Source organism: Orbicella faveolata, unplaced genomic scaffold (assembly GCF_042242905.1).
Source record: "Orbicella faveolata isolate gen_17 unplaced genomic scaffold, um_ofav_v1 contig_2, whole genome shotgun sequence".
Lineage (NCBI taxonomy): Eukaryota > Metazoa > Cnidaria > Anthozoa > Scleractinia > Merulinidae > Orbicella > Orbicella faveolata.
In genome coordinates this window covers 32,400,433-32,410,590 of record NW_028301547.1, presented here as the reverse complement: position 1 = coordinate 32,410,590, position 10,158 = coordinate 32,400,433, and the positions used below count along the sequence as shown (strand labels likewise).

Genomic DNA, 10,158 nt, shown 5'->3' with positions numbered 1-10,158 from the left:
CTGCCTAAACCCTGCAAAAACCATGTAACGGAAAAGCGGGCTTATTTAATATAACTGGTGTAACGGTTCAACCAACGAAGACTGTTGAAATGATGTAAATTCCAAGTTACCGACAGGTTCGCTATCCTCTTGTAAACGGTTGGTTGGATTTTGCAAGGAAATAAATGAAAAGTTACCCCGGCCAGGTTAAACTTGGGGGGACGGGGGAGAGAGAGAGGAAGGGTTGTCTCGGGTAACCGAGAACATATAAATGGGACCTTTTAAAGGCCTGTAAAGTTAAAATGTAACACCGCCCTAAAGCTCCGTAAACCTTCGTGAAGCCTCCATTAAGGTGCCTTTTACGTTGAAGCATTTGAACTTCTCTAAAATCCAAGTGTGTGCTATAGTGTGCTTTAAATTGAATTTGGGTTAGAAGGTATGCACCAAACTAAATCGCTGCATTGGTCGACACCGCACTAAGCTGTCTTCTTGTGAACTTTCCGCGCATCCACAACGACAAAATAAAACTAGAATTGTTACTGCACATGCAGGCGTCCCAAGCTTACGTCTTTAGAAAAGAGAAAAATTAATTCTCGGACACGTACGTATTTATTCATGAAGGACCATGAAAGCGTCACGTGTTGTGTGAGTTCAAGACGGAAAGAGCCCTGGTGACCGAGTTTGAACTGACGCGAGTTAGGTTAGGCAGGGAACCATAAGGGACACGGCCGGCCCAAGGACCGTTTTCTCTCGAATGCTTTGAAACGCTGTTTTAGGCTATCTCGCGTACTTTCAAAGCTCTGTAGGTTAATTTTAGGTTGCGCAAAAAAAAAAATATCTGTTCGGTTATTCTAGAGGAGCTTGTGTATCTCGTACTTATTAGGGCTTTTTTGAAAGAGAAGAATGATCAATTAATTGACCTCGCTCCCAATGTGTGGCTTCCTAGCTCAGTTGGTAGAGCATCGCACCGGTATCGCGGAGGTCACGGGTTCGAATCCCGTTGAAGTCCTGATTTTTTTCAGGCTTCTTCTTTCCAGTTGCTTAAATTGGAAAATTAACTGCGATGATCATTCTTCACTTTCATCTATAACCGCAGTTCATATATGAAATATTTCATATAAACGTTACATTATTAGGGCTTTTTTGTCCATTTCCCGAAAACGTTAGGACTTATCGCCTTTCCGAAAATGATAGCTGACTTTTTTTCGGTACCCAGAATGACATTTTGTTTTTTTGTTTGTTTGTTTGTTTGTTTGTTTTTTGGTGATTTCTACCGTTTTGTGCTTTCATTGCCATCACTGTTATCCCAGTCCCTTCATAAGAGCATACCAGCCTTGTGAGTACCCGATCACCAACAAACAGGAATCAGCGGTCTTCATGTTAGGTACCAGGTCCTCTCGGTTCTCCCGCCATGTTTGGCAGTTCGTTGGAACTTGCATCGAACTCGAGCTCTGTTTTAGCGGGCCAAAATCCACCCTACCTTCGCTTCGTCATCGTGCACGGTTTCAAGGCAAAATTTTCCGTCACCCAGAAGCTGAAGATAGCGATTACAGGCAACAACAACAACAGGTAAGCAAGTTTTGCATAAATTGAACGAGTAGAGTAAAGTAACGTCAAGATACGTATACAATTCATTTTGCCTTTGGTTGTGAATGTGTCATTATCAAGGAGAAGTTACTTTGCTTGTGGAATCGACTTTGTTGAGGTTTACCTGCTGTGCATAAAGGGCTTTATTATCTGTTATTATCTGTTCTCGATAACCGAGTAAGAGCATGCGACATTTGTTATTGGCTTATATGCACCTTATGATTCCTTCTGATGCATGCTCTTGTAAGGTTATGTTGCCCTCTGATGTGAATGCTAGTAAGCTAAAATGTAATGTGCCATCTTCAGCAGACAAATTTCTCTTATGCTATTGTAAGTATTCTGAAGTTACTCAGGTGTCTACAGTTGTACCTACATGCAAGTTACAATATGCTACACAACTGTACATAGACATTGCACCCACTGGTGCTGATAGTAAGTTAAATGTTGTGAAATTTTCTTTCACCAAAAAAAACACTACGATACTTTATAAAGAGGTATACATGTACCTCAAACTGTCATGAAAACTACACAGGACTTAAAAAAAAAAGGAAGAGTAACTTGCCCAGGCAGGAAAATCTACTTGTCTTGGACGACACAGTATAGTCAATCGATTATTTCATAACAATCAATAGGAATTAGTCAATGATATCAGAAATCAATAAAAGCATTCATCATGAGTAATCAATTGTGATCAAATTTTCAATAAACATTATCAATTTTGCTGATACTAGCGTATCTTCTAAGCAACATTTAATAAGAAAGAAATGAACAAAAGATATAAAGTGAAATATGAAATCATGAATACAATTGCATAAAAACATAACATTGTATCTTGTAAACAGAATATTTTGCTGGCATACATGTATCAGGGACTATGTTTTGGGGATCTTTGGTAGTGCCTTTGAAATCTACATTAAAAAGTTACAATCAAACATTGTGTTGAGGGACACAATTTTTCTACAGTTTATGTGAACTAACAAAGAGAGGCCAACTTTCAATTGATTCTCTAATGACTGATAAATTTGGTAAAATCAAATTGATAACTTGAAACTTCTCTAGCATGTGAGTATGAATTTCTTTCAATTGATTGATAGCGCTGATAACACTTACATTAATTTCAATTTATTGATTTATATCAATTTATGGATCAATTTCAATCGATTGCCTTACCCTGGGATGACCAGACAGCATTTTAGAGACCCGAAATTGGGCTCTTACCAAATACATGCAGGTTTCATGTGTCATGCATCTGTTCATTCATCTGTAGCAGGGCAGGAAAAAAAATTGTAAGTCACTTGCCCAGTGGGCCAGTCAATTTCAGTTTTCACTTGCCCCCATTTAAATATTAGTTGCCAGTGTGGTGGCCAGTAAGGAAATCAGAGGACAAATGCAAATGAGGTACGCTCAGATTCCTAACTAATTCTTGCTTTCAACCTAATAATTAACGAATCTTTAGGTCTTAAGTTTTGAAATGGAGTGACTGGAAATTATCGTTTATCAAGCTGGCATTTTTAGTCAGACTCACAAGACTACTGAGGCTACATTGTAATTTCACTTGCCCACCGGGCCACTGAACTTCTATTTTTGTTTACCCAAGAGCAAAATTTACTTGGCTGAGGAAATCAGACCTGGTTTTTTCCTGCCCTGAGTAGATCACAGATAACACCAAAATGTGGTAAAAACAAAAAATATTCACATAAGGCATTACCAGAGTGTGTCACAGAATCTGTGAATTTTTCAGGCGTGTGTCACTGATGTTCTTACCACATTTTGATGTCTTCTGTGATCTATTACTGAACAGATGCGTGACAACGTAGAATCTATCTGCTTTGTAATGCATAACAAAGAAACAAAAACAAACATTTATGACATCAGCTGTACCTTTGCCCACCAATAGAGCATAAGTGCGTGTAAGAAACAATCAAATTGTGCCTGCAAATAACTTGACTTATTATTTAAACATTGTTTGATAGGAGTTTGATTTATTGTGCATGAATATTACAATGTAGAAGATAGTGAACATTGAATATTTACTGCCACACATTTTGAGTTTAGTTCTTCTACATCCTCTGATATTCAGTGCCTTCCAATCAGAGATGCAAAGTTTTTGTCACACAATAGCTACAGATGTAGATGTAAGATCTGTTTGATTGATGGATATTCAGGGCTCAAAATAATGGCCGGTCAACGGGCAATGTCTGGCCAGAATGGTGACTTGACTGGCCAAAAACTTCACTCGCTGGTCATGTTGACCAGTCATGTCATGTTGAGACGGTCACGTTGTTCATTCTTGAATAAACAATCAAATCTCCAACTGTAAATCTGAGAGTTTTTAATCTTTTTTATTATGACCTCTAATGAAAACATACACCAATGCATACATGTATCTGTTCGAACGGCTAAAGACCATTCGCTTGCTGTTTGTCATGCGTTCAAGATCGATAGGAATGCCATTCAAGTGACTGGGGTTAAATCCGTTTGGAAAAATATTAAGCCAATTTTTAAACGGTCTAGCAGTGACTGGAACAAACAGACTATATTTGTGGGTTTAATTTGGCTCACACTACATGTACTTGATTTTTGCATAAATATCCTGACCAGTCAGAAACGAGACGTGACCAAGCTAAAATTACTTTGGCCAGTCAACATGACCGGCTACAGTCCGATTTCAAAGGTCACAGTATAAATTGGAATGATAAGAAACAAAATAATAACTCCAATGTAAAATTCACTGATTGATATCATACACAGAATTTGCTGATTCATATTCAGACATAACTTATCTTATTTAACGAAATGTTTTATGTTACTTGTAGGATGAAGTAAAATTGAGAGCGGTCAATACATGCATACTCCTTGGCATTGATGCTTGATCAGGAAAAAATCAGCCACTGAGAAGTCTACAGTACTTATGACTCTATAAGGGGTCCAAGGCCCATTTCTTGAAGGCCCTGGAAACTTTTCGGGCCCAGAAAGCCATCTTTAATTGAGCTGTGTCTAAAAACTAAGAGTTGTATATGCCTGAAACTTCTTGTGTGAAGGAAACCTCTGTTCATATTGAGAATAAGCGATTAAAACAGCTCTGTAAGCATAAGATTTCAGATTTTGGTAAGGCTTTCTGGGTGCGAAAACTTTTTGGGACCTTCGAGAAATGGGCCCCTGGTGCATAACAGTCTAACATGGTGACCTTCAACACTTTGATATGCTCTGACAGCTTTCTGGCATAAATTCAACCACTTTAAACATTATTTTTTAATGCTTTGAAGTATCACTTACACTGTACCTGTGCTAGTGAATTAACATCAAATTTAAATATCTTAGATTGCTAGGTTGATACTTATTGTTCAATACAGCAGCTATAAGATTTCATCATAAAAAGCAAAGGCTATGTTTACAAACACGTAGTACCAGAACAATAATTTATTAACTTATGTGTTATGGGAACTATGGTGCTAGATACGCCTTTCAATTTCAACAGGCCCCTATGAATTTTTTTTACAGTACAGTTTTTTTTATCACAAAAAGAAAAAGTAAAATTTTGAATATTATTTACAGTGAATGTTTTGTCAGGGGTCCAAAATGTTTGTACTGTTTGGATTCCGTACAGTTTTGGAAAAAGAAGGAAACTGTGACTTTGTAAACATAGCCTAAAAGATGTCAGAAGCCTTGTTTTATGTTATGCAATGTAGTATTCCTTTGGCATGAATGTTTTTATGATGAATTTAAAATGTCAATCTCTATCTTGTGGTAAAGGTTTTTTCTCCCTAGTTTCTGTTATTTCAAAAGAACAATTCACTCTATGAAAAAAGTTGATCAATACTTCACACTTATGTTGCAGTAATTTTCATAATAAGGTAAAGGTAAAGTCTGCATACGAGTCATGTGGCCCAACAGGCTGGAGCTTATCCCACTACCTGTAGCAGGAAGTGACTAGGACTATTTCTACTCCCCCTTGATGAGATGCCAGCCATTGCAGGGTTACCCCACCATTAAATTCACTGCTACCCACTTATACACCTGGGTGGAGAGGCACTGAGAGTAAAGTGTGTTGCCCAACAACACAACAGAATGTACCCGCCTAGAGCTTGAACCCGGATCGCTCGATTAGGAGTTGAGCGCACTACATGTAACTACAAGGCCATCGTGCCTCCCCCATTTTTCATTATTAAGGCTAATTTAATCCTACATTAATTACTTAGTAAGAAAAAACAGTTTATTCATTCATTTTATGACAAAGGTATTATCATTATGTTACATTTGACTTTGTGGATTTAGTATATATTTAAGACAGGTATCCATTCGCAAACAATTTTAATTTAGTAATACACCTAAATTGCAAAATTTTTACTAGTTGTAGCTGACAACAGTATACATGTAGTTCTTAATCATTTTATTATTTATGAATTAAATAGAGCTGAATATGACATGGTTTCGCACAATCTTGAAAAGGTCTTGAATTTTAGTAGTCTTCTTGAAAAGTGCTTGAATTTGGTTAAAGGAGTCAGTCGTGGTATTTTAAAATATTTTGGCCATGCACAAAATTACATTTAAGTTGTCTTGTTATGGATAGATAGAAAAGAAAACATGTTTTATTTGTTGCAATGTATACATTGTACACCTTATTCATGGCATATAAAAACTATTTGAATTTTACTGAGTTTGTTCTGATTGCAATAAATTTCTGATTCTGTATAAATTTGCATATTTTCTACTATTATAATTAAGGTCAACAGATTTGATTACAATAAAACAGTACATTCCATGCATTTTTCTTCAAGTTATTATTTACAAGTCATTTATCGTACAGGGTTTCTGCCTCCTTTTTCGATTTCCATGTTATTTACAGGCTCCCTTTTTCCATTTCCAGGTTATTTACAGGCTCCCTTTTTCAATTTACAGGTTATTTGCAGGCTCCCTTTTTCAATTTACAGGTTATTTACAGGCTGCCTTTTTCGATTTCCATGTTATTTACAGGCTCCCTTTTTCCATTTACATGCTATTTACAGGTTCCCTTTTTCGATTTCCATGTTATTTACAGGCTCCCCTTTTCCATTTACATGTTATTTACAGGCTCCCTTTTTCGATTTACATGTTATTTACAGGCTCCCTTCTTCGATTTCCATGTTATTTACAGGCTCCCTTTTTCGATTTCCATGTTATTTACAGGCTCCCCATTTCCATTTACATGTTATTTACAGGCTCCCTTTTTTGATTTACATGTTATTTACAGGCTCCCTTTTTCGATTTACATGTTATTTACAGGCTCCCTTCGATTTACATGTTATTTACAGGCTCCCTTTTTCGATTTCCATGTTATTTACAGGCTCCCCATTTCCATTTACATGTTATTTACAGGCTCCCTTTTTTGATTTACATGTTATTTACAGGCTCCCTTTTTCGATTTACATGTTATTTACAGGCTCCCTTCGATTTACATGTTATTTACAGGCTCCCTTTTTCGATTTACATGTTATTTACAGGCTCCCTTTTTTGATTTACGTGTTATTTACAGGATCCCTTTTTCGATTTACATGTTCTTTATGGGCTCCTTTTTTGATTTCCATGTTATTTACAGACTCCCTTTTTCGATTTACACGTTATTTACAGGCTCCCTTTTTCGATTTACATGTTATTTACAGGCTCCCTTCTTCGATTTACATGTTGTTTACAGGCTCCTGTTTTCATTTTCCATGTTATTTACAGCTTCCCTTTTTTTATTTACACGTTGTTTACAGCCTCCCCTTTTTTATTTACATGTTATTTACAGTATTATGGCACCCTCCCTGTATTAAATTTACATGTTATTTACGGGTTTCCAGGTTGAATCACAAGAAATTTACAGGCTATTTACAGTATTTGCAGGAACAGTTTACATGTTATTTACATGATCTTAGCCCTTTGCTTTGAAACATTTACAGTGTTTTCTTCATCATTTACATGTTTCACTTAAAATATTTACATGTTATTTACATGAAACCTCCAAAACATGTAAAAGGGGAAAAATCATGTAAATTATTCTTTACAGTCTTTTTTTGATTATTTACATGTTAATTACATGTTATTTACATACTCTGTAAATTTTCAACTTTTCCAGTGTCTTTCACTCTTAAAGTGAAGTGGAGCTATATTTCGGCCCAGAAGCTCAAAAGTGAGCGTTCAAAAACTTTTGCTGTGTCCATTTTACTGCAGACCAAGGACGTCGGGGGTCAGTTTAGAGTCCCCGGGACTGGAAAATATTCCCCAAGTTCCGGGAAATTTAACCGAAGTTGGTCAAAATCACGACGCGCGTGCGGCGGTCTCGGCTACTCTTTCAGTCTTAAAGTGAAGTGGGGCAATATTTCGGCCCAGAAGCTCGAAACTGAGTGTTTAAAACGTTTAGCTGTGTCCATTTCACTGCAAAACAAGGCCATCACGACTTAGTTTAGCGTCCAAGGGACTGGAAATATCCCCCAAGTTACGGGAAATCCACCCGAAGTTAGTCAAAATCACGATGCGCTGAAGGGGGTCTCGGCTACTCTTTCAGTCTTAAGGTAAAGTGGGCTTAGATTTAACTCCAGAAGCTCCAAAGTAAGGCTTCAAAAATTTTTGTCTCTATTTCACTCACATCTTAGACAATCAGGAGTGAGTTTAGAGACTTTGGGACTGGAAAATATCTCCCAAGTTTCGCCAGATCGAGCCGAAGATCTTCAAAATCACAATGCGCGTAAGGCGCTCCCGCCTACTCTTTCAGTCTTAAAAAGAAGCAGGGCTATATTTCGGCCAGCAAGCTCGAAAGTGCGCGTTCAAAAACTGTTCCTGCGTCCATTTGACTGGAAACCAAGGCCATCAGGAGTTAGTTTAGAGTCTCCGGGACTGGAAAATATCCCCCTATTTGCGGGAAATCGAGCCGAGGTATCCCAAAATCACGATGCGCGTAAGGCGGTATGGGCTACTCTTTCAGTCTTAAAGTTAAGTGGGGCCATATTTCGACCCATAAGCTCGAAAGTGAGCGCTCAAAAAGTTTTGCCGTGTCCATTCAACTGCAAACTAAGGCCATCGGAAGTTAGTTTAGCTTCCCCGGGAATTGAAAATATTCGCCAACTTCCGGGAAATCGAGCCGAAGTTGGTCAAAACTTACGATGCGCGTAAGGCGGTCTCGGATACTCTTTCAGTCTTAAAGTGAAGTAGGGCTAGATTTCGGCCGAGAAGCTCGAAAGTGAGCGTTCAAAAAAATGTGCTGTGTCCATTTCACTGCAAACCAAGGCCATCAGCAGTTAGTTTAGAGTCTCCGGGACTGGAATTTGTGCCCGAAGTTCCGGGAAATCGAACGGAAGTTGGTCAAAATCACGATGCGCGTAAGACGGTCTCGGCTACTCTTTCAGTCTTAAAGTAAAGTGGGGCTATATTTCGGCCCAGAAGCTCAAAAGTGACTCTTTAAAAAGTTACGCTTTCTGCATTTAACTGCAAACCAAGGCCATCAGGAGTTAGTTTAAAGTCCCCCGGACTGGAAAATATCCCCCAAGTTCCGGGAAATCGAGCTGAACTTGGTCAAAATCACGATGCTCGTAAGGCGGTCCCGGCTACTATTTCAGTCTTAAAGAGAAATACGGTTGTATTTCGGCCCAGAAGCTCGAAACTGAGCGTTCAAAAAGTTTTCCTGCGTCCATTTCACTTCAAACCAAGACAATCAGGAGTTAGTTTAGAGTCCCCGGGACTTGAAAATATCGCCAAAATTCTAGAAAATTGAGCGGAAGTTGCTCAAAATCACGATGCGCGTCAGGCGGTCTCGCCTACTCTTTCAGTGTTAAAGTGAAGTGGGGCTATATTTCATCCCAGAACCTCGAAAATAAGCCTTGAAAAAGTGTTACTGTGTTCATTTCACTGCAAACCAAGGCCATCAGGCGTTAGTTTAAACTCCTCGGGACTTGAAAATATCGCCCAAGTTCGGGGAAATTGAGCCGAATTTTGTCAAAATTACGATGCACGTAAGGCGGTCGCGGCTACTCTTTCATTCTTAAAGTGAACTGGGGCTATATTTCGGCCCAGAAGCTAGAAAGTGAAAGTTCAAAAAGTTTTCCTGTGCTCATTTCACTGCAAACCAAGGCCATCAGGAGTTAGTTTAGACTCCTCGGGACTGGAAAATATCGCCCAAGTTCGGGGAAATCGAGCCGAATTTTGTCAAAATCACGATGCGCGTAAGGCGGTCTCGGCTACTCTTTCATTCTTAAAGTGCACTTGGGCTATATTTAGGCCCAGAAGCTAGAAAGTGAAAGTTCAAAAAGTTTTCCTGTGCTCATTTCACTGCAAACCAAGGCCATCAGGAGTTACTTTAGACTCCTGGGGACTGGAAAATATCGCCCAAGTTCGGGGAAATCGAGCCGAATTTTGTCAAAATCACGATGCGCGTAAGGCGGTCTCGGCTACTCTTTCATTCTTAAAGTGCACTTGGGCTATATTTAGGCCCAGAAGCTAGAAAGTGAAAGTTCAAAAAGTTTTGCTGTGTCCATTTCACCACAAACCAAGCTACATCAGCAGATTGTTTACAGTGTCCGGGACATCAAAATATCCCCCAAGTCCCGGAAAATCGAGCCGAAGTTTCTCAAAATCACGATG

At 38.7% G+C, this 10,158-nt stretch overlaps 1 long non-coding RNA gene across 1 annotated transcript; it reads left to right on the top strand.

The window, feature by feature from the left end:
• The first annotated feature begins 1,132 nt into the window (after positions 1-1,132).
• Positions 1,133-6,332, top strand: LOC149112854 (uncharacterized). The gene is made up of 2 exons (XR_016206997.1): positions 1,133-1,548; positions 4,383-6,332. It is a non-coding gene; the product is annotated as an uncharacterized LOC149112854 (long non-coding RNA).
• The last annotated feature ends 3,826 nt before the right edge of the window (positions 6,333-10,158 follow it).